This window comes from Meles meles, chromosome 3 (assembly GCF_922984935.1).
Source record: "Meles meles chromosome 3, mMelMel3.1 paternal haplotype, whole genome shotgun sequence".
Lineage (NCBI taxonomy): Eukaryota > Metazoa > Chordata > Mammalia > Carnivora > Mustelidae > Meles > Meles meles.
The window spans coordinates 150,242-177,611 of record NC_060068.1 but is presented as its reverse complement, the minus strand read 5'-3'; the positions used below and the strand labels follow the sequence as shown (position 1 = coordinate 177,611).

The window sequence follows — 27,370 nt, the reverse complement described above, 5'->3', positions numbered from 1 at the left end:
GGACCCCAGTCACATTGGTGAGGATCCAGGTTGTGTTCCAACACTGATCTTTATGAACTCTCTTTTGATGTTAATAATAGGATCTGTTGATTTTGGTTTTTCTACTCAGGTGATTATTTCTTTGAGAAATAGGAGGGGATTTTTTTGTTATTGTTTGTGTGTTTGTTTTTTCTCTATCTGAATCTTAAATCTCATATTTCTTTTTATTTTCTCATGATAACAAACATGTTTCTGAATACTCATCAGCCATCCAACCCTCCATCAACCCACAGGTTCTTCTCTATAGTTGAGCACATCTCTTACAGTTTATTTCCCTCTCCCCTCCAATATGTTTATTGGTTTGTTTCTTAAATTTCGCCTATGAGTGAAACCATATGGACTTTTGCCCTTCCCTGACTGACTTATTTCACTTAGCATAATATACTCTAGCTCAATATATGTGATTGTAAATGACAAGATTTCAATTTTGATGTCTGAGTACTATTCAATTGTATAAACATACTGAATCTTCTTACCCATTTATCAATCAATGTACATTTGGGCTTTTTCCATAATTGGTTATTGTTGACAATGCTGCTATAAACATCAAGGTGCATGTACCCCTCCAAATTAGTATTTTTGTATTCTGTGATCAAATATCTAATAGTGCAATTGCTGGATCAAAATGTTGTTGCATTTTGAACTTTTTTTAAAAAGTTCATGCTGTTTTCCAGAGTGTCTGCACCAGCTTGCATTTCCACCAACAGTATAAAAGGGTTCCCCTTTCTCCATATCTTTGTGAACACCTGTTGTGTCCTATGTAGCTAAGTTTAGCCATTCTGACTGGCATGAAGTGATATCTCATTGCAGTTTTGATTTGTATTCCCCAGATTATGAGCAATGTTGAGCATATTTTCATTTGTCTGTTAGCCATCTGGATGTCTGACCATTTTTAACTAGCTAATCTTGTTTTTGGATGTTGAGGTTGAGGTTTGTGTATATTTTGTATACTATCCATTTATCATTTGCATATATCATTTCCCATTCTGCAGGTTGTCTTTTAGGCTTGTTAGTTGTTCCTTTTGCTGTGAAGTTTTTTTATTTTGGTAAATACACAAGAGGTTATTTTTGTTTTTGTTTCCCTTGCAGAGGAGACATATCTAGAAAAAAAGTGCTATGGCAGATATCAAAGAGGTTGCTGTCTATTCTTTCCCCTAGGATTTTAATGGATTCCAATCTCACATTTAGATCTTTAATAATTTTTTAATTTATCTTATGTATAGTGTAAGAAAATGGTCCAGTTTCATTTTTCTGCATGTGCCTGTCCAATTTTCCCAACACCATTTGTTGAAGATACTGTATTTTTTCCATTGGGTAGTCTTTCCTGCTTTGTCAAAGAGTTGGCCATGTAGTTCTGTGATCATTTCCAGCCTTTATATTCTGTTCTACTGATATTTTTATATTTTGTGCCATTACCATACTGTCTTTATCACTACAGTTTTGTAATAGAACTTGAAATCTGGAAATATGATGCTTCCAGCTTTGCTTTGCTTTTGCAAGATTGTTTTGGCTATTTGGGGCCTTTGGTGGTTCCATAGAAATTTTAGGATCACTTCTTCTATCTCTGTGAAAAATGCTTATAGCATTTTGATGGGCCTTGCTTTAAATGTATAGATTTCAGGGACACCTGGGTGGCTCAGTGGGTTAAAGCCTCTGCCTTCGGCTCGGGTCATGATCCCAGGGTCCTGGGATCGAGCCCCACATCGGGCTCTCTGCTCCGCAGGGAGCCTGCTTCCTCCTCTCTCTCTGCCTGCCTCTCTGCCTAGTTGTGATTTCTCTCTGTCAAATAAATAAAATATTTTAAAAAATGTATAGATTTCACTTGGTAATATAAAAATTTTAACAAAATTTGTTCTTCTAATCCATGAGCCTTTAACTTTGTTTTCCATTTCTTTTGTCCTATTCGAGTATTTTCAACAGTGTTATAGCTTTCAGAGTACAGATATTCTTTTTAAAAAATGATTTTATTTATTTAGAGAGAGAGAGAGATCTCAAATAGTCAGAGAGGCAGGCAGAGAGAGAGGGGAAAGAAGGCTCCCTGCCAAGCAGAGAGCCCGATGCAGGGCTTGATCCCAGGACACTGAGATCAGAGGCTTAACTAGATAAGCCACTCAGGCACCCCATAGAGTACAGATATTCTACCTTGTTGGTTAGGTTTATTGCAAAAATATCTTATGTTTTTTGGTACAATTGTGTATTGGATTGATTCTTTGATTTCTCTTTTGGCTGTTTCATTATTGGTGTATAGAAATAGAACATATTTCTTTATGTTGGTTTTATATTCTGCAACCCTTGAATTCAAGTATTAGTTCTAGGAATTTTTTGGTGGAGTATATTGGGTTTTCTGCATAGGGTATCATGTCATCTACAAATGGTGGTTTCTGGCTGTTGTGGTTAAATTTCCCAGTATTATGTTAAATAGCTTTGGTAAGAGTGGACATCCCTGTCTTGTTCCTAACCATAAGGGAAAAGCTCATGTGTTTCCCCATTGAGGATAATATCATCTGTGGGGTTTTTTGTATATGGACTTTATTATATTGATGTATTTTCCCTCTACCACTCCTTTTTGAATGCCATTATCATGAATGGGTGTTCTTTCTCAAAAACTTTCTCAAAAAGCTTTCTCAAAAATTTTGCATCTATTAAAAATATAGAATGGTTCTTATCCTTTCTTTTATTAATGTGATGTTCAAAACTGATTGATTTGACAATATTGAACCACCCTTGCATCCAAGGAATAAATACTTTTTGATCATAATGAATGTCATTTGATGTTATGTTGCATTCAATTTGCTAATATTTTGTTGATAATTTTGTGCATCCATGTTCATCAGGGTTATTGGCTTTCCAGTTGAGTCTTTGTCTGGTTTTTGGTATCAGGGTAATATTGTCCTCATATAATGAGTTTGGATGTTTTCTTTTGATTTCTTTTTCTTTCTTTCTTTTCTTCTTTCCTTCTTTTTTTTTTTTTTTTGAATAGAGAATAAATCTGTATTAACGTTTTTAAAATGTTTGGTAGAATTTATTTGTGAAGCCATCCAGCCTCAGACTTTGTTTTTGGGGAATTTTTTTGACTGTTTACTGGTTTTCAGTTTGCTCATGTTTTCTATGTTTTCCTGTCCCAAAAACCTGTGAATTCTTAAAGAAATTTTTCTGTCCAGCAGAGACTAAAGAGAATTCCTCAGTAATGGATTAATCTTTCTTAAAGGGGGCGCCTGGGTGGCTCAGTGGGTTAAAGCCTCTGCCTTCGGCTCAGGTCATGGTCCCAGGGTCCTGGGATCGAGCCCCGCATCGGACTCTCTGCTCAGCGGGGAGCCTGCTTCCTCCTCTCTCTCTGCCTCGCTGCCCACTTGTGATCTGTCTGTCAAATAAATAAATAAAAATCTTAAAAAAAAAAGAAATGTTTGCTCTTTGCCCTCAGCTCCTGTATTGTAACTTACAATCCCTTCAAATGTCCTGCTTCATAAATTTATTTGTTTTTCTGGTTCTTTGGGTCACTTGAGATATTGTATCCCTTGGTAATTTGGATCTGTATCCCTTTTGCTGTAATAAAACATAGTCATTGGCTAAAGGCTTTTCTGAATTCTGTGAGTATTTCTAGCAAATTATTGAAACTGAGAATGCTTTGGGAACCCTCAAACTTTCAGTTGACATCACAAGTGAAGATGGTTTTGTGAAGTTCATATATCATGCAGGAACAGACATTTTATACAACAACAGCAACAACGATTTTAGATTACATGAATTTTGTGAAACTCAGGCTGAAAAGTATACTCTGTTCCAAAGTCAGTTTATTTATTCCAAAGGAAGTAGAGAGAAAACCCGAGGACTCAGAGAGTGAAGTTGTGAGCTATTAAGAAGTATTCCCAAAACATGATATCAATTTCTAATAGATCATTTGTACAGAGAATCAATAAATAAATCAATAACATGAACATGAACATGAACATCACTATAGACTAAATGCACTTAGTGATCATATATAGGACATTCCATTCAATAGAAGCAGAATATACCTTTCTTTTTCTTCTCAAACACACAAGCAACACTCTCCAAGATAGATCATATGTTAGGTCAAAGAACAAGTTTTTAAAGATTTGAGAATAATGAAATCCCAGAAAATATATTTTTCTACCACAATGTAATAAAGCTAGAAATTAATAACAATAGAAAAATTAGAAAACCGTCAATTTATGGCAATTCAACAACATATTATTTTTCAACGAATAAGACAAAAAGAAAATCAAATTTGAAATCAGTAAAATCCCATAAAAACAAAAATATAACACAACATAGCAAAATTTATGTGACTCAACAAAAGCAGTATTTAGAGGGAACTCTGTCTATGTCTAATGAGCTAAGTTTTAGACTCAAGGACCCATTTTTTTTTAAGTACAAACTGAGCCCAAAGTAGGAGGAAAGCCATATAATAGAATTATGAAAGCATAAATAAATACAATAGAAAATAGGCAAACTCATATATTTCTAAACCAGGGCACTCATCTATAAAATGTAGGAACATTATTATCAGTTACATGAGATTGTTAAAGAGTTGATAAGATAATGCATTAAAGGCTTTGTACAACTGGTGCCACTTTATGATACACATATTATGCTTTGGAAACATTTCTTATGATGTGATATCTTAGAATATGTACAGTGATCATAATGCTAATAATAACTACATAGACAACAAGCAGTCAGAATCTCACATTTCATCCTTTGAGTCAGGGGATATAGATCATTTCTAGTACTTAATGGCATTATTGTTCATTTCCCCTTCTTAAAGTGTGGGTAGGTTGCCCAGTTCTCATTTCGACAGCAAGTGTGACCATGTGACTTACTTGGCCAATAAAACATGAGCAGAAATGACTGGCAGGGACATAAAGAACTGGTGTGCACATTTTTACATTTTCTTTCTCCCTGTGAGTGAGTCTTGACTAGGTATTCTCTTTTCCCATACTCAACTATTTTATGTTTTTTTTTTAAAAACAGAAAGTTCTGCTATGACTTTTCTTGTTTTCATATGTACTTCAAAATGTCTTTTCACATGAATGCCATATCTTTGGTACTCTGATTCTCCTTGATGTCAAAATATGTGTTTGAATCTCTTTTAAAATATACAGCTTACATTGTTTACCATTAAAGACTGTTTTCAAAATGCATACTTGGATTTCTTTTTAACATTTGATATATGTTTGTCTCCTTGAGAGTTCAAGTTTCTCCACTGTGGGTGTCAAAATCTTCCTTCAAAGAGTCCAGTAGTTACCTTAAATTGTATCCAAATTTATGAAAGAACCCACAACACTGATATTTTCAGGTCAGCAATAGTCATGTGGCTTCTGATTGGAGAATGCTCCCACTTTTCCTATTTGCATTTTTTAAAGTAAATGCTTAAAACTCATTTCAGTGTGACTGAGTTCTTATTTTATTTTTTTTAATACTTTATTTATTTGACAGAGAGAAATCACAACTAGGCAGAGAAGCAGGCAGAACGAGAGAGGAGGAAGCAGGCTCCCTGCGGAGCAGAGAGCCGGATGTGGGGTTCGATCCCAGGACCCTGGGATCATGATCTGAGCTGAAGGCAGAGGCTTTAACCCACTGAGCCACCCAGGTGCCCCCTGAGTTCTTATTTTCAACGACTCTATCCAATGCATCCAATTCAGAGAGTCCCCGGATAGCCCCCATTTGGCATATGCTATGAGCTAGAAGTAAACCTTTGTTACCTTAAGCTACTAAAACTTTGAGGTTTCTAATTCTTACAGTATAATCTACCATATAATGGCTGGTATTATTAATAAAAATATAAATATTTTTAGATTACACTATCAGAAAGCAAAATAACATTATTTTTACTTCTCACTTGTCTTAATGGATGTATAGAGAAGCATGTGAGGATTAATTGGGAGAGAAAATTTGTACATTGCTTTAATCAATCTAGCAAATATGTTTAAAGTATAAACATGTAAATGTATCCCCAAGCAACTTGAAAATATTTTCAGCAAAATTTTGGTCTGATGACAAGTATAATATATCTATATTTCCCTTGCCAAATGAACAACTTGTGTAAAATATTTCTGATCCTCTCATACATGACTCCATAACCCCACCAAATTCTCTTCTTTATTTTAGCTGCACTGCATCCATGTATCATGATATTCAGAAGAACCTATATTTTTCATATTTACTTTTGAATGATTGTGACAATTTCTTCTATACTACTATTTAATACTAGGTTATTAAATATTTAAATTATGAATAAATACAAAACAGAAGCTTACTATAAAATACTTCTAAGGATACTTTTTTGTCTTTTTAGACTTAAATTTTTAGTGAGTGTTCTTTTTTTAAAGATTTTATTTATTTATTTGACCGACAAAGATCACAAGTAGGCAGAGAAGCAGGTAGAGAGAGAACAGGAAGCAGGCTCCCTGATGACCCTGGGATCATGACTTGAGCCAAAGGCAGAGGCTTTAACCCATTGAGCCACCCAGGTGTCCTTTAGTGAGTGTTCTTAAGTTGTCAAAGCATGAATAGGGATTTCTTATTTGTAATATCAGAACATTTACCCAGTGACAAACTCAGATAATTCAACACTTCAGAAGGGAAATTATATTGAAAAATGATATATTTTAATGACATTATTTATTAATGTCAGCTATATTGATAGAATTCCAACCAATTTCTCAATTTATTGCTGAAAACATGACTTTTAATGTAGGGTGAGCCTCAGCAATTTCCTATACATTTCCTGAATAACCTGAATAAATATTCTCCTCATTTTATTAATGGCATATTTCATTTGTTCATTTCTAAGACTGTAGATAATAGGGTTGAAGAGTGGAAGGGTTATGTAATAGAAGACAGAAAGGACCGTGTCCCGGATAGTGGACTATCAGATGGCCTCAGGTATACATAAAATTCTGACACCACAAGGATGTGAGGGACAGAAGTAGAAAAAGCTTTTTTTCTGTCTGCTCCACTTGGAAATATGAGAATAGTAGAAAATATATGAATGTAAGACCTGATGATGCAAATGAAACAGTGATCACCAATCCCAAGATCAGAGGCAATGATCAACATCTCATTGCTAAAGGTATCAGAGCAGGAGAACTTTATCAGTGAGGTTATATCACAAAACAAAACAAAACAAAAGAAAACTGATGGATGACATTAGGCAGACAGAAGGGCAGCAGGAATGTTTTGCTAGTGTGCACACCCTCATATATGAGACCACTGAGGATGGAAGTCAGAGTCATTGGATGCAGATTTGAGGGTTCATGATCATAGGGTAGTGAAGCGGTTGGCAGATAGCCACATGGCAGTCATGGACCATGATAATCAGAAACAGAAGCTCCACATATACAAATAAAACCACTAGGAAGACCTGAGCTACAAAGCAGCCTTTGAAATGGTGCTGCTATCAAGCAGGGAATTGATGCATGAGTTAGGAACTGTTACATAAATGTAGCAGACATCCAAGATGGACAGATTCATGAAGAAGAAGTACATGGGTGTGTGAAGACTCCTGTCAAGGGTGGCGACAGTAACAGTGATAATGTTCCCCATCAGAGTGACTACATACATCAGAGAGAAGGTTATGGCATGCAAATCCCATAACTCCCATAAATGAGAAAACCCCGTGAGGAGAAATACCACCATGATGGTGGAATTTAGCATCTATGGGTAATGCAATTTTTACCTGGAATGTAAGAAGTGAAGTCCCGAGCTCATGAAGAATCAAATTATGAAAATATGGTTCTTAAATAGTTTAGTCTTGACCCATACCTAATTCTAATCTATATTGAAACCCCTATTTTTTTAAAAATGTTTTTTTTTATTTTTTATAAACATATAATGTATTATTAGCTCCAGGGGTACAGGTCTGTGAATCGCCAGGTTTACACACTTCACAGCACTCACCATAGCACATACCATCCCCAATGTCAGTAACCCCAGAAACCCCTAATATTTTTGAAAGAAGATTAAGTGGTCCTCCTTTAGTCTATAGGGTATTATTATTTTTTATAGTATTTTATTTCAACTATAGTAATGAAGTGACAATTACAACTTACAGTAAACATATAAAACTTCAATCCATATTTCTATACACTTCCATTGGAGAATGCACTTTTCTCATGATCAGTTCTGTATAAATATAGATATAGATTTCATAAATACAGTTGCATTTGAATGAAATTTGGGAGATAATGTTGAACACTGGATAATTAGAATAAAATATTTTTGTTCTTTTTAGTCTTACATTTTTATTTGTGGGTATGAACAATATGGGGTAAAATGATTGTTTCTAGAACTAATGTTCTATGCAAAATAGTGAAAAATTATCTTCTGTTCCTATGACAAAATATTGATATCATTTGTAACTTTACTTACTCCAATATCTCAAATGGAGTATAAACTCATAACCTGATACATACACTGACTCTATTCCTAATTTTTGGTTACATTTTTATACTTCAAGTAAATTTTTTCTGGTTCATTTATCTCTGCTCTTAAAGAGAGAATGAAAGGCCAACTATTATTATTTCCTGAGTGCCTCTTGAACTTACCCCAATGCTCCTTCTTTATCATCTTCAATTTTCCAACTTTTCAAAACTTCTTTGATTCTACTAGCTGAAAACAAAGCAACAAAATTATAGCACAATATCTTCCCATACTAATCTAGCCTTTTTTTTTCTGTTAAATTACAGACTGTTTTCTCACTTTAATCTTCAGCTTGTTCAACAACTTTTCTTAGAATTTCTTCCTGTGATTCTGCATAACTTAACAAGTTGTTGATCACTGCCGCCACATCTTTATTGCTTATGTCATCACTTCCTCTGGTTTATTCACTGGTGGTTGAATTAACCAACTGTCATCTTAAGTTACGTCCATTACATGTATTTTACTGGATCACCTCTATTATACTTTTACAACTTTTTTTTCTCATTTCTAATAATAATAATAATAATAAAAGCAACAACAATTGGACCATGAAAAACTACCTTGCTCATGGTTTATTTGAAAATAAATTCTTCTAAATTCTGTTCAAAATCTTATAATCCAAATTCATTCACATCGATCCATTACCTATAACACCACTTTGTTAGTATTCTTTGTCATAAACTTATTAAATATCTTGTGTGAGAAGTATTTAGACAACCTGTCCAATCTCATGACTTGTTTTTACCACATCAGTTTTAAGACATGTTTCACAAACTGTTTCACATTGAAAAGAAATCAAGCAGATGCCCTGCCTATTTTGTTGTTATTGTTATTGATAAATTCCTCAAGGATTGAATTTTATGCAACTTTGTGTTCTCCAAGGGTCAGGTGAAGTGGTTTTAGTTTTGCTTTGTTTTCTTTTATAAATATCTTATATTAAATGTAGGTTTTAAATATTTAATAAGCTGTCACATTATTAATGAATTCTTACCATTCTTTGTGTATATGGCTTCTGATGAAAAGGAGAAAACCATACCATCATTACCAAGATACTACCTCTACATGTTTAACAACTAAACCAAAACAACTTATGTTCTCAATAGTTGTGAGGTTGTTCAGAGAAACAATAATTTGTAATGTTTACCAGTATGTCTTTAATTTCCAGTTATCTATATGAAAATATTGGTTTTCATCAATGTATAATATGACCATTTCAAAGTTGAAGCTCGTCTGTATCTTTTTTTAATTATTATTCTTTATTATATTATGCTAGTCACCATACAGTAGTACATAATTTGTTTTTTCATGTAGTGTTCTGAGATTCGTTGTTTCCGTAGAACACCCAATGCCCTATACAATTCATACCCTCCTTAATACTCTTCACCAGGTCTCTATATCTTCATCAAACCAGGATGAGTGTACTTTATCTGATAGCATCTGGTCAAAACTAGCTATGACAATATGTTTCAAGACAATACGTTTAAGAAATGTGCCCAAGATATCACAAATTCACCTTAAATATCCTTGATATAGTTTTCAGAAATATTATGATTATTATTTCAGTTCCATTATTTTCAAGGCATATGCTACTGTTCAATATTTTCTAAGTAAAATTTATATATTAGTTTTAAATATCTCAAAAGTAGTATTATATTCCTATTTTAGAGACAGAAAAATCTTGCCCAAGTTTACTAGCTCCTGTTTCATCACAAAAAAACTGTTTCTCACATGGTTCCAAACACAAACACATTAAACAGGTGGGAATTGTCCAGTTCAGTGCCTCTATAGGTTTCCAAAGAATGTCTGTACACTTTTTTTGATAATGCAGTAATTATAATTTCCCTACTTTAAGTTTACTATATGATTACCTTAGGCATATATAGCCTGTATCCAAAATTATCTTATGGAAGAGTAACCAAGACCTTGGTTCTAGAATGAATAGACAGTAGGATTGGGAAACATCACCACCACTTATCAGGCTTTTGAAGTTGGAAATACACTTCACCCAAGATGAAATTCCATTATCTGTAAAAAAATGGGATAATGATGTGAACTGTCATAATCAATTTTTTAAATAATATGTTTATTCCTTGAATTGATGATTCAATAATATACGTCTGTTTATTCCTTGAATCAATGATTCAACAAACATGTATGTGTTGTTAGGAACAGAGTTGACCACCCCTCAGTTAGACAAAGAACACTCTCGATAATGCAAATAACACAGCGAGGTTTATGTCCAGCTAGCTGGGGTCCAAGTATCTGCCTGGTGCAGCAGGTTTCAACAAGGACTTGGACACTGACACTAGTTAAGGCAGGGGTTTTTATGGGTCATTATAAGAGGCTGGGCGGGGGGAGGAGAAGTTCAGACTTTTCTGAAGTAAGCTGATTAGCTGTTGTGAGGGTGTTGCAGGGTGGGGTACTTTCTTGGAAATAAAGCAGGGTGGGGGTCCCTGGAACTAAAGTAAAGTAGGGTAAAGTTCAGTCCTTGGTCACAGGGGCCTGAGATGGTTGCCAAAGCTAAGATGGCTGTACTTATGCTAAGGATAAATCTGAGGTGGAATGGCCTTATTTTTTCTCAGCCTCCATATTTCCCCTCTCAGAGGAAACTAAGGAAGGACCCAATCACTGGTCCAGGCTGGTCTCAGCAACAAGGTCCAGTGGTTGGTGGGGATTGGTTCTGGCATGAAGAGGAAATAGTATAAGCAACATTAGTGGGGTAAGTGAGAAAGGGGCAGTCTTAGCTTTAGGGGATTGTCCATGTCTGGTTGGTTTTTCCATTCTGGAACAAAGTCCTTGAGAAGGGCGTGTGGGTCAGCTCATCAGACATGGGTGTATTGGACCCAGGGGGTAATCCCGTTGACCTTGAGAGCAGTGGGAGTGGTCAGGATCATGATGTAGGGTCCCTTCCAGCATGGTTGAAGTGTCAATTCCTAGAGAGGTCAGGCCATCTCCACAAACCGGGATATCCACAGCCTGCAGTAGCCCACCATCCCAAGAAACTCCCTTGTGGAGGGAGTTTCCCTCACTGAAATAAGTGGTGTGGTTCTGACAAAGCTGTGCTTTCATTGCTGACACCTGATATACTTTTCCTGCAGAGTCTTTAAGAGAGTTCTTATCCCCCACAAGCATGACTCAGTCCTCAGAGGCTATTTCCACTATTCCCATTAACCCAATCAGATTCTTCCTTTCAAATCCTTCAATTTTCTGAAGTTTCCTCCTTATATCTGTGGTTGACTGACTGGCAGAAGCAAGATCATCTAAAAGAGCTATCATGCAACTTCTCTGACGTTTACTTCAAGATGTCTAGCTTAGGTAACAAACATTTAAAGACAATCAAATATATAATTTAACATCCGTAAAGGTGTGTTATTAAAACATAATTTTTCTCTCTAAAATAGCCCTCATTTCCAGAGATAGCCAAATCAGGACTAACTTATTTGAAAAACAATCCAGTTTTAACAAACATGGCCTAATTATTTACATTAGCTCAGCAAGAACAGTAAATGATCATATAGATCTTCTTAGAATCTGCTTTGCTGGAACTTCTTATGAGGAATCTCTAGGTTGAACTTTTAGTAGCCTCTTCAGGCCAGAAGCCAAGCCACATACTTGCCATCAGACATGCCTGCAATACCTGCGGATTTGGGTGAATTTCTCTTCCTGAGGTACCCAATGTATCCTGAGGTTCCTGCCGCTGCCAGGAAGTGACATTCTTTACTAGCCTGGTGACACTGCTGGGAACTCTGTAAGCAAGGTATCAGGCCAACAGTTCCAAATGGCTTTATGGCTCCAGGTTTTATAAAGTCAACCTTAATTCCTTTATGCTGTCTGGTCATATCTGAGTCTATGTATGTCTTTCTCAAACATGACATTCCAGTCAAAGCCTTGGTAAAATAACCAATGTTTCCAATAATGTCCTGCTACAAGGAGAACAGATTCTTATTGAACTTATGCAAATGACTGATTGCCACAGAAGAAAGAATACTTACTGAGACCTTAGGAGCTTCACAGGGTTCAGATAGAGAGAAAAGTTGAATGCTTTGCTTTGTTTGCAAATAAATATTTTTACATTTCTGTAAGTTACAGATAACTTAAGAAAAAGTTTCCCTAGTCTGGAAGAACAGACATTACAGAAACAGTCATGTTTAAAATAAGACAAAACATTAAGAGACACAGCACTATAATCTTTTAGTTCATTTAGTCCCATGTTACTAATTCTGGTTTAGTTTGAATGCAGATTTAGTTAGTTCTGGAAATTCGTACCTATTTCAGTTCCAGGATTTTAACATATCAAAGACCTGTATGTGTCCTGAAAGTCTCCCATACGAAATTCCTTTAGGTCAGAATTCATCTTACAAGAGAATTAAAACAATGACAAAAACTCAGAATAGATATGGTTAAATATCAAGTGATGACCCTTATCAAAACATTAAAACATTAGGAAATGTATAGAACTTCTAGAGAAGTCACAGCATTTACCCAAATGTAACCCAAGGTTTTATCATTGGTTTAGCAGTACTCCTTGAGTAACGTAACATATCAACGAAAAGGCTTATGAGGCAAAGAGATCTCATTTACAATTCTCAGAGGGCAAAAGAAAGCCATTTACATTTTTTTAAGAGATCAATTAACCTAAGAAAATTTGCCCTTTTATTTTTTTTTTCAATCTTATTTATTTATTTAATTATTTTCAGTGTAACAGTATTCATTGCTTTTGCACCACACCCAGTGCTCCATGCAATACGTGCCCTCCTGATTACCCACCATCTGGTTGCCCAATCTCCTACCCCCGGGCCCCTCAAAACACTCAGGTTGTTTTTCAGCGTCCATAGTCTCTCATGGTTCATCTCTCCTTCCAATTTCCCTGAACTCCCTCTCCTCTCCATCTCCCCATGTCCTCCATGTTCTTTGTTATGCTCCACAAATAAGTGAAACCATATGATACTTGACTCTCTCTGCTTGACTTATTTTACTCAGCATAATCTCTTCCAGTCCCGTCCATGTTGCTATAAAAGTTGGGTATTCATCCTTTCTGATGGAGGCATAATACTCCATCGTGTATATGGACTACATCTTCCTTATACATTCGTCCATTGAAGGGCATCTTGGTTCTTTCCACAGTTTGGCGACCATGGCCATTGCTGCTATAAACATTGGGGTACAGATGGCTCTTCTTTTCACTACATCTCTATCTTTGGGGAAAATACGCAGCAGTGCAATTGCAGGGTCATAGGGAAGCTCTATTTTTAATTACTTGAGGAATCTCCACACTGTTCTCCAAAGTGACTACACCACCTTTCATTCCCACCAACAGTGGGAGAGCGTTCCCCTTTCTCCACAACCTCTCCAACACACGTTGTTTCCTGTCTTGCTCATTTTGGCCATTCTAACTGGTGTAAGGTGATATCTCAATGTGATTTTAATTTGAATCTCCCTGATGGCTAGTGATGACGAGCATTTTTTCATGTGTCTGATAGCCATTTGTAAGTCTTCATTGGAGAAGTGTCTGTTCATATCTTCTGCCCATTTTTTGATATGATTATCTGTTTTGTGTGTGTTGAGTTTGAGGAGTTCGTTATAGATACTGGATATCAACCTTTTGTCTGTACTGTCATTTGCAAATATCTTCTCCCATTCTGTGGGTTGCCTTTTTGTTTTGTTGACTGTTTCTTTTGCTGTGAACAAGCGTTTGGTCTTGAGGAAGTGCCAAAAGTTCATTTTCCCTTTTGTTTCCTTTGCCTTTGGAGACATATCTTCTTTTTTTAATATTTTATTTATTTATTTGACAAAGAGAGAGGTCACAAGTAGGCAGAGAGGCAGGCAGAGAGAGAGGGAGAAAGAGACTCCTCACTGAGCAGAAAGCCTGATGCGGGGCTTTATCCCAGGACCCTGAGATCATGACTTGAGCTGAAGGCAGTGGCTTAAACCACTGAGCCACTCAGGTGCCCCCTTTTGAGACATACCTTGAAAGAAGTTGCTGTGGCTGATATCTAAGATGTTAGTGCCAATTTCTCCTCTAGGATTCTGATGGATTCCTGTCTCACGTTGAGATCTTTTATCAATTTCAAGTTTATTTTTGTGTTCAGTGTAAGAGAATGGTCGAAGTTCATTCTTCTTCAAATAGCTGTCCAGTTTTCTCAGCACCGTCTTTTTTCCATTGTATTTTTTTCCTGTTTTGTCGAAGATTATTTGACCATCGAGTTGAGGGTCCATATCTGGGCTCTCCACACTGTTCCACTAATCTATATGTATGTTTTTTTTTTACCCATTTTTTTTCTCATTTTATTTATTTTTTCAGCGTAACAGTATTCATTCTTTTTGCACAACAACCAGTGCTCCATGCAAAACGTGCCCTCCCCATTACCCACCACCTGTTCCCCCAACCTCCCACCCTTGACCCTTCAAAACCCTCAGGTTGCCCCAACCTCTCACCCCTGACCCTTCAAAACCCTCAGGTTGTTTTTCAGAGTCCATAGTCTCTTATGGTTCGCCTCCCCTCCCCAATGTCCATAGCCCGCTCCCCCTCTCCCAATCCCACCTCCCCCCAGGAACTCCCAGTTTGTTTTGTGAGATTAAGAGTCATTTATGGTTTGTCTCCCTCCCAATCCCATCTTGTTTCATTTATTCTTCTCCTATCGCCCAACACCCCCATGTTGCTTCTCCATGTCCTCACATCAGGGAGATCATATGATAGTTGTCTTTCTCCGATTGACTTATTTCACTAAGCATGAAACGCTCTAGTTCCATCCACGTCGTCGCAAATGGCAAGATTTCATTTCTTTTGATGGCTGCATAGTATTCCATTGTGTATATATACCACATCTTCTTGATCCATTCATCTGTTGATGGACATCTAGGTTCTTTCCATAGTCTGGCTATTGTAGACATTGCTGCTATAAACATTCGGGTACACGTGCCCCTTCGGATCACTATGTTTGTATCTTTAGGGTAAATACCCAGTAGTGCAATGGCTGGGTCATAGGGTAGTTCTATTTTCAACATTTTGAGGAACCTCCATGCTGTTTTCAAGAGTGGTTACACCAGCTTGCATTCCCACCAACAGTGGAGGAGGGTTCCCCTTTCTCCACATCCTCTCCAGCATCTGTCATTTCCTGACTTGTTAATTTTAGCCATTCTGACTGGTGTGAGGTGATATCTCATTGTGGTTTTGATTGGTATTTCCCTGATGCCGAGTGACGTGGAGCACTTTTTCATGTGTCTGTTGGCCATCTGGATGTCTTCTTTGCAGAAATGTCTGTTCATGTCCTCTGCCCATTTCTTGATTGGATTGTTTGTTCTTTGGGTGTTGAGTTTGCTAAGTTCCTTATAGATTTTGGATACTAGCCCTTTGTCTGATATGTCGTTTGCAAATATCTTCTCCCATTCTGTCAGTTGTCTTTTGGTTTTGTTAACTGTTTCCTTTGCTGTGCAAAAGCTTTTGATCTAGATGAAATCCCAATAGTACATTTTTGCCCTTGCTTCCCTTGCCTTTGCCGTTGTTCCTAGGAAGATGTTGCTACGGCTGAGGTCGAAGAGGTTGCTGCCTGCATTCTCCTCAAGGATTTGGATGGATTCCTTTCTCACATTGAGGTCCTTCATCCATTTGGAATTTATTTTCGTGTGTGGTGTAAGGAAGTGGTCCAATTTCATTTTTCTGCATGTGGCTGTCCAATTTTCCCAGCACCATTTATTGAAGAGGCTCTCTTTTTTCCATTGGACATTCTTTCCTGCTTTGTCGAAGATTAGTTGACCATAGAGTTGAGGGTCGATTTCTGGGCTCTCTATTCTGTTCCACTGATCTATGTGTCTGTTTTTGTGCCAGTACCATGCTGTCTTGATGATGACAGCTTTGTAATAGAGCTTCAAGTCCGGAATTGTGATGCCACCAACTTTGGCTTTGTTCTTCAATATTCCTTTGGCTATTCGAGGTCTTTTCTGGTTCCATATAAATTTTAGGATTATTTGTTCCATTTCTTTGAAAAAAATGGATGGTATTTTGATAGGGATTGCATTAAATGTGTAGATTGCTTTAGGTAGCATAGACATTTTCACAATATTTATTCTTCCAATCCAGGAGCATGGAACATTTTTCCATTTTTTGGTGTCTTCCTCAATTACTTTCATGAGTACTTTATAATTTTCTGTGTATAGATTCTTAGTCTCTTTGGTTAGGTTTATTCCTAGGTGTCTTATAGTTTTGGGTACAATTGTAAATGGGATTGACTCCTTAATTTCTCTTTCTTCAGTCTTGTTGTTGGTGTACAGAAATGCAACTGATTTCTGTGCATTGATTTTATATCCTGACACTTTACTGAATTCCTGGACAAGTTCTAGCAGTTTTGGAGTGGAGTCTTTTGGGTTTTCCACATATAGTATCATATCATCTGCGAAGAGTGATAGTTTGACTTCTTCTTTACCAATTTGGATGCCTTTAGTTTCTTTTTGTTGTCTGATTGCTGAGGCTAGGACTTCTAGTACTATGTTGAATAGCAGTGGTGATAATGGACATCCCTGCCGTGTTCCTGACCTTAACGGAAAATCTTTCAGTTTTTCTCCATTGAGAATATTTGCGGTGGGTTTTTCATAGATGGCTTTGATAATATTGAGGTATGTGCCCTCTATCCCCACACTTTGAAGAGTTTTGATCAGGAAGGGATGCTGTACTTTGTCAAATGCTTTTTCAGCATCTATTGAGAGTATCATATGGTTCTTGTTCTTTCTTTTATTAATGTGTTCTATCACATTGATTGATTTGCGGATGTTGAACCAACCCTGCAGCCCTGGAATGAATCCCACTTGATCGTGGTGAATAATCCTTTTAATGTACTGTTGAATCCTATTGGCTAGTATTTTGGCGAGAATTTTTGCGTCTGTGTTCATCAAGGATATTGGTCTGTAGTTCTCTTTTTTGGTGGGATCCTTGTCTGGTTTTGGGATCAAGGTGATGCTGGCCTCATAAAATGAGTTTGGAAGTTTTCCTTCCGTTTCTATTTTTTGGAACAGTTTCAGGAGAAGAGGAATTCGTTCTTCTTTAAATGTTTGGTAGAATTCCCCTGGGAAGCCGTCTGGCCCTGGGCTTTTGTTTGTTTGGAGATTTTTGATGACTGTTTCAATCTCCTTACTGGTTATGGGCCTGTTCAGGTTTTCTATTTCTTCCTGGTTCAGTTGTGGTAGTTTATATGTCTCTAGGAATGCATCCATTTCTTCCAGATTGTCCAATTTGTTGGCGTAGAGTTGCTCATAGTATGTTCTTATAATTGTCTGTATTTCTTTGGTGTTAGTTGTGATCTCTCCTCTTTCATTCATGATTTTATTGATTTGGGTCCTTTCTCTTTTCTTTTTGATGAGTCTGGCCAGGGGTTTATCAATCTTTCAAAGTCTTTCAAAGAACCAGCTCCTAGTTTCATTGATTTTTTCTATTGTTTTTTGGGTTTCTATTTCATTGATTTCTGCTCTGATCTTTATGATTTCTCTTCTCCTGCTGGGTTTAGGGTTTCTTTCTTGTTCTTTCTCCAGCTCCTTTACGCGTAGGGTTAGGTTGTGTACTTGGGACCTTTCTTGTTTCTTGAGAAAGGCTTGTACCGCTATATATTTTCCTCTCAGGACTGCCTTTGCTGTGTCCCACAGATTTTGAACTCTTGTGTTTTCATTATCATTTGTTTCCATGAATTTTTTCAATTCTTCTTTAATTTCCTGGTTAACCCATTCATTCTTTAGAAGGATGCTGTTTAGTCTCCATGTATTTGGGTTCTTTCCAGCTTTCCTCTTGTGATTGAGTTCTAGCTTCAGAGCATTGTGGTCTGAAAATATGCAGGGAATAATCTTAATCTTTTGATACCGGTTGAGACCTGATTTGTGACCCAGGATGTGATCTATTCTGGAGAAGGTTCCATGTGCACTAGAGAAGAATGTGTATTCTGTTGCTTTGGGATGAAATGTTCTGAATATATCTGTGATGTCCATCTGGTCCAGTGTGTCATTTAAGGCCTTTATTTCCTTGTTGATCTTTTGCTTGGATGATCTGTCCATTTCAGTGAGGGGAGTGTTAAAGTCCCCTACTATTATTGTATTATTATTGATGTGTTTCTTTGATTTTGTTATTAATTGGTTGATATAGTTGGCTGCTCTCACGTTAGGGGCATAGATATTTAAAATTGTTAGATCTTCTTGTTGGACAGACCCTTTGAGTAGGATATAGTGTCCTTCCTCATCTCTTATTATAGTCTTTGGCTTAAAATCTAATTGATCTGATATAAGGATTGCCACCCCAGCTTTCTTCTGATGCCCATTAGCATGGTAAATTGTTTTCCACCCCCTCACTTTAAATCTGGAGGTGTCTTCGCGTCTAAAATGAGTTTCTTGTAGGCAACATACTGATGGGTTTTGGTTTTTTATCCATTCTGATACCCTGTGTCTTTTAATTGGGGCATTTAGCCCATTAACATTCAGGGTAACTATTGAGAGATATGAATTTAGTGCCATTATTAGCCTGTAAGGTGACTGTTACTGTATATTGTCTCTGTACCTTTCTGATCTACTACTTTTAGGCTCTCTCTTTGCTTAGAGGACCCCTTTCAATATTTCCTGTAGAGCTGGTTTGGTGTTTGCAAATTCTTTCAGTTTTTGTTTGTCCTCGAAGCTTTTGATCTCTCCTTCTATTTTCAAAGATAACCTAGCTGGATAGAGTATTCTTGGCTGCATGTTTTTCTCGTTTAGTGCTCTGAATATATCATGCCAGCTCTTTCTGGCCTGCCAGGTCTCTGTGGATAAGTCTGCCGGCAATCTAATATTTTTACCATTGTATGTTACAGACTTCTTTTCTCGGGCTGCTTTCAGGATTTTCTCTTTGTCACTAAGACTTGTCAATTTTACTATTAGGTGACGGGGTGTGGACCTATTCTTGTTGACTTTGAGGGGGGTTCTCTGCATCTCCTGAATTTTGATGCCTGTTCCCTTTGCCATATTAGGGAAATTCTCTCCAATGGTTCTCTCCAATAGACCTTCTGCTCCCCTCTCTGTTTCTTCTTCTTCTGGAATCCCAATTATTCTAATGTTGTTTTGTCTTATGGTGTCACTTATCTCTCGAATTCTCCCCTCATGGTCCAGTAGCTGTTTGTCCCTCTTTTGCTCGGCTTCTTTATTCTCTGTCATTTGGTCTTCGATATCACTAATTCTTTCTTCTGCCTCATTTATCCTAGCAGTGAGAGCCTCCATTTTTGATTGCACCTCATTAATAGCTTTTTTGATTTCAACTTGGTTAGATTTTAGTTCTTTAATTTCTCCAGAAAGGGCTTTAATATCTCCAGAGAGGGTTTCTCTAATATCTTCCATGCCTTTTTCGAGCCCGGCTAGAATGTTCAGAATCGTCATTCTGAACTCTTGATCTGACATATTACCAATGTCTGTGTTGATTAGGTCCCTAGCCTTCGGTACTGCCTCTTGTTCTTTTGTTTGTGGTGATTTTTTCCGCCTTGTCATTTTGTCCAGATAAGAGGATATGAAGGAGCAAATAAAATACTAAAAGGGTGGCAAAGACCCCAGAAAAGTGTGCTGTAACCAAATGAGAAGGGACCCCTAATTGTGGGGGGGAGAAAGGGGATAAAAAGAGGTTCAGAAAAAAAAAAGAAAAAAATTTAAAAAATAAAACAAATAAAGAAAAAATTATAAAAAAGAAAGAAAAAATATATATATTTTGATAAACTAGTCAAAAAACGTTAAAAAAGAAAAGGGTAAAAGTTTTAAAAAATTTAGCAGAAGAAGAAAAAAGAAAAAAGAAAAAAAAATTGAAAAAAGAAAAAAAAAATGAAAAAAGAAAAAAAAAATTGAAGTAGCCGCAAGACTAAAGAATCATGGGGAGAAAGCCATGAGTTCCGTGCTTTGCTTTCTCCTCCTCTGTAATTGCTCTGCTGTCTTAGGAAGTGAATCTGCTTTCTCCTTGATAGATGAACTTCGTCCTCGCTGGATATTTTGTTGGTCTTCTGGGGGAGGGGCCTGTTGAGTGACTCTCAAGTGTATTTGCCCGAGGCGGGATTGCACTGCCCTTACTGGCGGCCGGACTAAGTAATCGGCTCGGGTTCGCTTTTGGGAGATTCTGTTCCCTGAACGCTTTCCGTAGAGTTCCGGAGAACGGGAATGAAAATGGCGGCCTCCTAGTCTCCGGCCCAGAGGAGCCGAGAGCCTGGGGCCCCACTCCTCAGTGTGCCCCCAGAGGACAGCACCCAATCACTCCCTCATCCCCAGCCTCTAGCTGCGCTCCGAGCTCACCCAGCCTGCGACCAGTTCAAGGTAACCCCGAGCTGAGAGTTCAGTCCTCGGCTCTGTCTCTGAAGCCGGCTTCTCCGTTCTAATACCTGCGAGCTCTCCGACACTCCGACACCCCCGATCCTTCTGTGACCCTGCGGGGCCTGGGGCCACGCTGGCCCCGCGTGGGCTTCACCCTGGTTTAGCCTCTGGAGCAATATCCCTCAGTGGAACAGACTTTTAAAAGTCCTGATTTAGTGCTCCGTTCCTCCGCCGCTTGCCGGGAGCCGGCCCCTCCCCCCGCGGTCTATCGTCCCGTCGTTTTAGATTCACTTCTCCGCCAGTCCTACCTTTCAGAAAGTGGTTGATTTTCTGTTTCTAGAGTTGCTGTTCTTCTTCTCTTCGCTCTCCCGTTGGATTTGTAGGTGTTTGCAATGTTTAGATAAGCTATCGAGCTGATCTCCTGTTACCTGATGTAGTCTCAGGCTGCTACTTCTCCGCCATCTTAACTCCTCCCCCTATATGTATGTTTTTATGCCAGTACCACGCTGTCTTGGTGATCACAGCTTTGTAGTAAAGCTTGAAATCGGGTGATGTTATGCCGCCAGTTTTGTTCTTGTTTTTCAACATGTCCTTAGCAATTTGGGGTCTCTTCTGATTCCATACAAATTTTAGGATTATTTTCTCCAGCCATCTGAAAAATACCAGTGGAATTTTGATCGGAATGGCATTAAAAGTATAGATTGCTCTAGGTAGTATAGACATTTTAACAGTGTTTATTCATCCGATTCAAGAGCTTGGAACATTCTTATAACTTTTTGTGTCTTCTTCAATTTCTTTCATGAGTTTCCTGTAGTTCCTCGAGTACAGGTCCTGTACCTCTTTGGTTAGGTTTATTCCCAGGTATCTTATGGTTCTTGGTGCTATACTAAATGGAATCGATTCTCTAATTTCAGTTTCTGTGTTTTTCTTGTTAGTGTATAAGAAAGCCACTGATTTCTGTACATTGACTTTGTATCCTGCCACGTTACTGAACTGCTCTATGAGTTCTAGTACTTTGGGGGTGGAGTCTTTGGGGTTTTCCATATAAAGAATCATGTCGTCTGTGAAGAGAGAGAGTTTGACTTCTTCCTTGCAAATTTGGATACCTTTTATTTCTCTTTATTGTCTGATTGCCATTGCTAGGACTTCTAATAATATGTTGAACAAGAGTGGTGAGAGTGGGCATCCTTGTCGTGTTCATGATCTCAGTGGGAACGCTGCAAGCATTTTCCCATTGAGGATGATATTTGCTGGATGTCCTTCATAGATAGATTTTAAGAAGTTCAGGAATGTTCCCTCTATCCCTGTACTTTGAAGCGTTTTCATCAGGAACGGATGCTGGATTTTGACAAATGCGTTTTCTGCATCAATTGAGAGGACCATGTGGTTCTTCTCTCTCCACTTATTGATTTCTTCTATCACATTGATTGATTTGCGAATGTTGAACCATCCTTGTAACCCAAGGATGAATCCCACTTGGTCATGGTGGATAATCTTTTTAATGTGATCTGGATCCTGTTTGCTAGGATCTTGTTGAGAATCTTAGCATCCATATTCATCAGTGATATTGGTCTGAAATTCTCCTTTTTGGTAGGGTCTTTGCCTGCTTTGGGGATCAGGGTAATTCTGGCTTCATAAAAAAGCATCTGGAAGTTTTCATTCTGCTTCAATTTTTTGGAACAGTTTCAGGAGAATTGGTGTTATTTTCTCTTTGAAAGTTTGGTAGAATTCCCCAGGGAATCCGTCAGGTCCTGGGCTCTTGTTTTTTGGGAGGTTTTTGATCAGTGCTTCAATCTCGTTACTAGATATTGGTCTATTCAGGTTGTGAATTTCTTCCTGGTTCAATTTTGGGAGTTTATTGTTTTCCCGGAATGGATCTATTTCATCTAGGTTGCTTAACTTATTGGCATGTAACTGTTGGTAATAACTTCTGATGATTGTTTCTACTTCCTTGGAGTTAGTTGTGATCTCTCCCTTTTCATTCATAATTTTATTAATTTGGGCTTTCTCTCTTTACTTTTGGATTAGTGTGTCCAATAGTTTATCGATCTTATTGATTCTTTCAAAAAACCAGCTTCTAGTTTCATTGATACATTCTACTGTATCTCTCTGGTTTCTACCTCATTGATCTCTGCTCTAATCTTGATTATTTCCCTTCTTGTGTGTGGAGTTGGTTTGATTTGTTGTTGATTCTCCAGTTCTTTAAGGTGTAGAGACAGCTGGTGTATTCTGGATTTTTCAATGTTTTTGAAGGAGGCTTGGATGGCTATGTATTTCCTCCTTAGAACCGACTTTTCTATATCCCATAGGTTTTGGACTGACGTGTCTTCATTCTCATTGGTTTCCATGAATTGTTGAAGCTCTTCTTTGTTCTCCTGGTTGATCCAAGCATTTTAAGCAATGTGGCCTTTAGCTTCCAGTTGTTTGAGTTCCTTCTGAACTTTTCCTTGTGATTGAGTTCTAGTTTCAAAGCATTGTGATCTGAGAATATGCAGGGAATAATGTCAGTCTAGTGGTATAGGTTGAGTCCTGCTTTGTGACCAAGTATGTGGTCTATTCTTGACAGGGTTCCATGTGCGCTTTAGAAGAATGAGTATTCTGTTGTTTTAGGGTGGAATGGTCTGTATATATATATGAGGATTTCTGGTCCAATATTTCATTCAATGCTCCTATTTCTTTATTGATTTTCTGCTTCGATGATCTGTGTATTACTGAGAAAGCCATGTTACGATCTCCTATTTATATCAATATGACCCTTTATCTTGATTAATAGTTTTCATATGTAATTTGGTGCTCCCATATTGGGGGCATAGATATTTACAATTGTTAGATCATCTTGGTGGATAGTCCCTTTAGGAATGATGTAGTGTCCTTCTGTATCTCTGACTGCAGTCTTTAGTTTAAAATCTAATTTATTTGATATGAGAATTGCTACCCTGGCCTTCTTTTCATGAAAGATGCTGCTCCATCCCTTCACTTTCAGTCTGGGTGTATCTTTAGGTTCAAAATGGGTCTCTTAGAGATAACATATGGATGGGTCCTTGTTGTTTTATGCAATCTGGAACCCTGTGTCGTTTTGTGGGTGCATTTAGGCCATTCACATTGAGAATGATTATTGATAGATATGTTTTTATTGACACCTTGTTAACCTTGAAGTATTTCTTTCTGTAGATTGTCTCTGTATTTCTGTTTAATGATATTCTTAGGATTTTTTCTCTTTTATAGGACCCCCCTTAATATTTTCTGCCGTGTCGGCTTGGTTGTTGCATAGTCTTTTAAGCCTTGCCGGTCTTGGAAACAATTTATCTCTCCATCCATTTTGAATGTCAGTCTTGCCGATAAAATATTCTTGGCTGCATGTTCTTTTCATTTAATGCCCTGAATATGTTTTTCCAGCCCTCCCTGTCTAGACAGGTCTCTGTGGAAAGGTCTGATGTTATTCTAATGGGCTTTTCTGTTTATGTAAGGAGCTTCTTTGTCCTAGCTGCTCTCAAGAGGATCTACCTACAATCATAATTCTTCATTCTAACTATCAGGTGTTGCGAGGACTTTTGAGAATCTATAATCCTGGGGGGGAACCATTCTGCCTCTAGTACATGAACACTGTTTCCAATTGTGAAATTGGGAAAATTTTCATAGACAACTTGTTCCATACTGTATTTTCTGGACTTCTTTCTTTCTCCTCCCCTTCAGGTATTCCAATAATTCTGACGTTGGTAGGTTTCATGGCATAATTTATTTCCCTGATTCTGTTTTTATGGCTTCTGAGCTGTTTGTTCCAGGCTTCGTCCTGTTCCTTTCTCTATATCTGTTTGTCCTCCAGATTACTAAATCTATCTTCTCTCTCAGTTATCCTAGCTTTTAGAGAATGTAGATTAGATTGGTACTCATTGAGAGCATTTTGAACATCATCCCTGGTGGCTTTCAGTTCTGCCCTAATCAATTCCATTTTATCTTCCATGGCTTTCTCCAATCTAGCTATTACCTGTATAATTGTTAGCCTGAATTCCTCTTCTGATATATTGTCTTTGTTGATAACCATTAGCTCTGTTGCCGAACATCCATCCTCTATATTTTTCTTCTGTTGGGCATTCCTCCTCGTAGTCATTTTGGTGAGAGATGACTGAACGGATGTAGTTGGATGTATCGATTGTGGTGCAGTCAAGGTGCACCCTGGAATGCTCTGTGCAATCACGATTCCCTACCCAAATGATAGAAAAAGAAAAGAAAAAGGAAAAAAATGGAGAGAGAGAAAGAGAGAGAGGGAGAGACAGGAAAAAAAGGTGGATAAAAGAGAAGACTCAGTCCAAATGGGACCCAAGATGAGATTTATGAAGAATACAAAGAAAAACAGACAAACAAATAAAAAGACTGATAAAAGTATATGACAAGGGGGAGTCAAGATGACGGGGAAGTAGGAGGAGGCACCATTTCAACCTGTACCCTAAAGTGAGCTGATTACCTACCAAAGAACTCCGACCACCCATGAAATCAGCCTGAGATCAGAAGTATATACGTCTGGATCTCTACAGGAGCAGAAGATGCCAGTGGCAGGTAAAGCAGACTGGGAGCGTCGGACTGATATCGGAAGATAAAAAAAAGGGGGAGGGAGCCACCACAGGTCACCGATTGGAAAGTAATACCCCAACACGAGAGTGCTCTGTGCCTGGGGACCAGCATTATCTTGGAATCTGGTTGAAAGCACTCAAAAAACAAAGAGCAAAGGATCGCGAGGGGTAATAGTGGGAACCTGGGCGGTTAGGGTCAGGGACCTAAGTCCCCGGACACAGGACAGCCTCCCCTGGGGCTGAGCCAGAGAGAGTGCGGTGGAGAAATCAGGTCTCTGTCCCTGAGCCGCCAGCTCGCCCGAGAATGAGTGGGGTCTGGCTCCCGTGAGGGGCTGGGAGCCTGGCCAGAAGGCAATCCTGAAACATGCGCGTCTCACACCCTCCCTTGGGATATGTGCTCATGGGTGCTAGCCTGGAGCTCTGGCATCCGGAAATCCAGACATTCCCAGCCCGGGACAGCGGGAAAATCTCAGTGTGTGATCTCTGCTCAGAACCTCTCTGGCGGTCTGGAGCTGCCTAGACAGCCACCGCTGCCCTGGTTTTGGGTACAACGAGGAGCTCCTGCATCCCCAGGGACAGGGACACAGAACCGACTCAGCCAGCAGCTTTTCCAAAACATTCTGGGGCTTCTCTCTGAGAGGGAGGTCGGGGTGCAGTTTTCTCTCCTCTAAACCTCCAAAAACCATCAAAAGCTGTCAAGGCGAGAGAAAGCAGATGAAAGAACATAAAATCCCCCAGAGAACAAAAGGCTGAAAAAAAACAGTTTCCTCAGAGCTCACACCCTTGAGGGGAGAAGGAGGACCTAACTCAGGGAACATCATTGTCTGAAAACCCACGTGGCAGGCCCCTACCCCAGAAAACCAACCAGGAAGGAAGAAAAAAAAAAAGACTACAAGAGAACAACCACCACTACTTCAGAAATACAACTTTTATTTTTAACTCTTTACCAATATTCTGGTTCTTTTTTTTATACATACAGATAATTTTTTAACCTATTTACCACCACACTGAGATGTCCAGTAAATCAAATTCTTTAATAACCTTCTAACCTGAACTTTTTGATACATACACCCGTGTTTTTCTTTTGCTTTTCTATTTTTTTAATTCTTTTTTAATTTTGACTTAGTTTAGTCTAGTTTATTCTTTTTTAATTTTTATTTTCTACTATTCATATAGAGTTAAATTTCAAGGTAATCCCCTTTCCCCAATCAATGCTACCCCTATACACAAACCAGTTTCTAATCCCCCTGTAACTTAGGAAAGTTGAGTCCCTTAACAAAAACATCAAGATACCTTCAGGAAGAATCAAAATAAAATTCCTCACCCACTACTGAGAATTTATAACCACTCTCCCAATTTATCCTTCTGTCGGTGTTTCTGTGAATTTGTGTTTGTCCTGATAATATATAAATCTTATACTTGGGGTCCTTTCTGATGAGGTTCTTTCCTTTTTTTGCATATATATATATATATTTCTCTTGTCATATACTTTTATCAGTCTTTATATTTGTCTGTTTTTGTTTGTATACTTCATAAATCTTACCTTGTGGCCCATTTGGGCTGAGCCTTCTCTTTTATCTTCCCTTGTTTTCCTATCTCTCTCTCTCTCTCTCTCTTTTTCATTTTTTTCTTTCCCCTTTTTTTTTCTTTCTTCTTCTCTATTTCTTTTTCTTTTCTTTTTCCTCTCATTTGGGTGGGGAATCCTGATTGCACAGAAGCGTTCGAGGTGCACATTGATTGCACCACAATCGATAAGTCCAGCTGCATCTGTTCAGTCATCTCTTTCCAAAATGACTAGGAGGAGGAATACCCAACAGAAGAAAAATACAGAGGACGGGCCTTCTGCAACAGAGCTAATGGCTATCTACATAGACAATATGTCACAAAAGGAATTCAGACTAACAATTCTCCAGGCAATAGCTAGGTTGGAGAAAGCCATGGATGACCAAACAGAATTGATTAGGGCAGAACTGAAAGCCACCAGGGATGATGTTCAAAATGCTCTCAATGAGTTCCAATGTAATCTAAATTCT

At 38.1% G+C, this 27,370-nt stretch overlaps 1 pseudogene; it reads right to left on the bottom strand.

The window, feature by feature from the left end:
• Window positions 1-6,751: 6,751 nt before the first annotated feature.
• LOC123938342 lies at window positions 6,752-7,719 on the bottom strand (annotated as a pseudogene).
• Window positions 7,720-27,370: the final 19,651 nt, after the last annotated feature.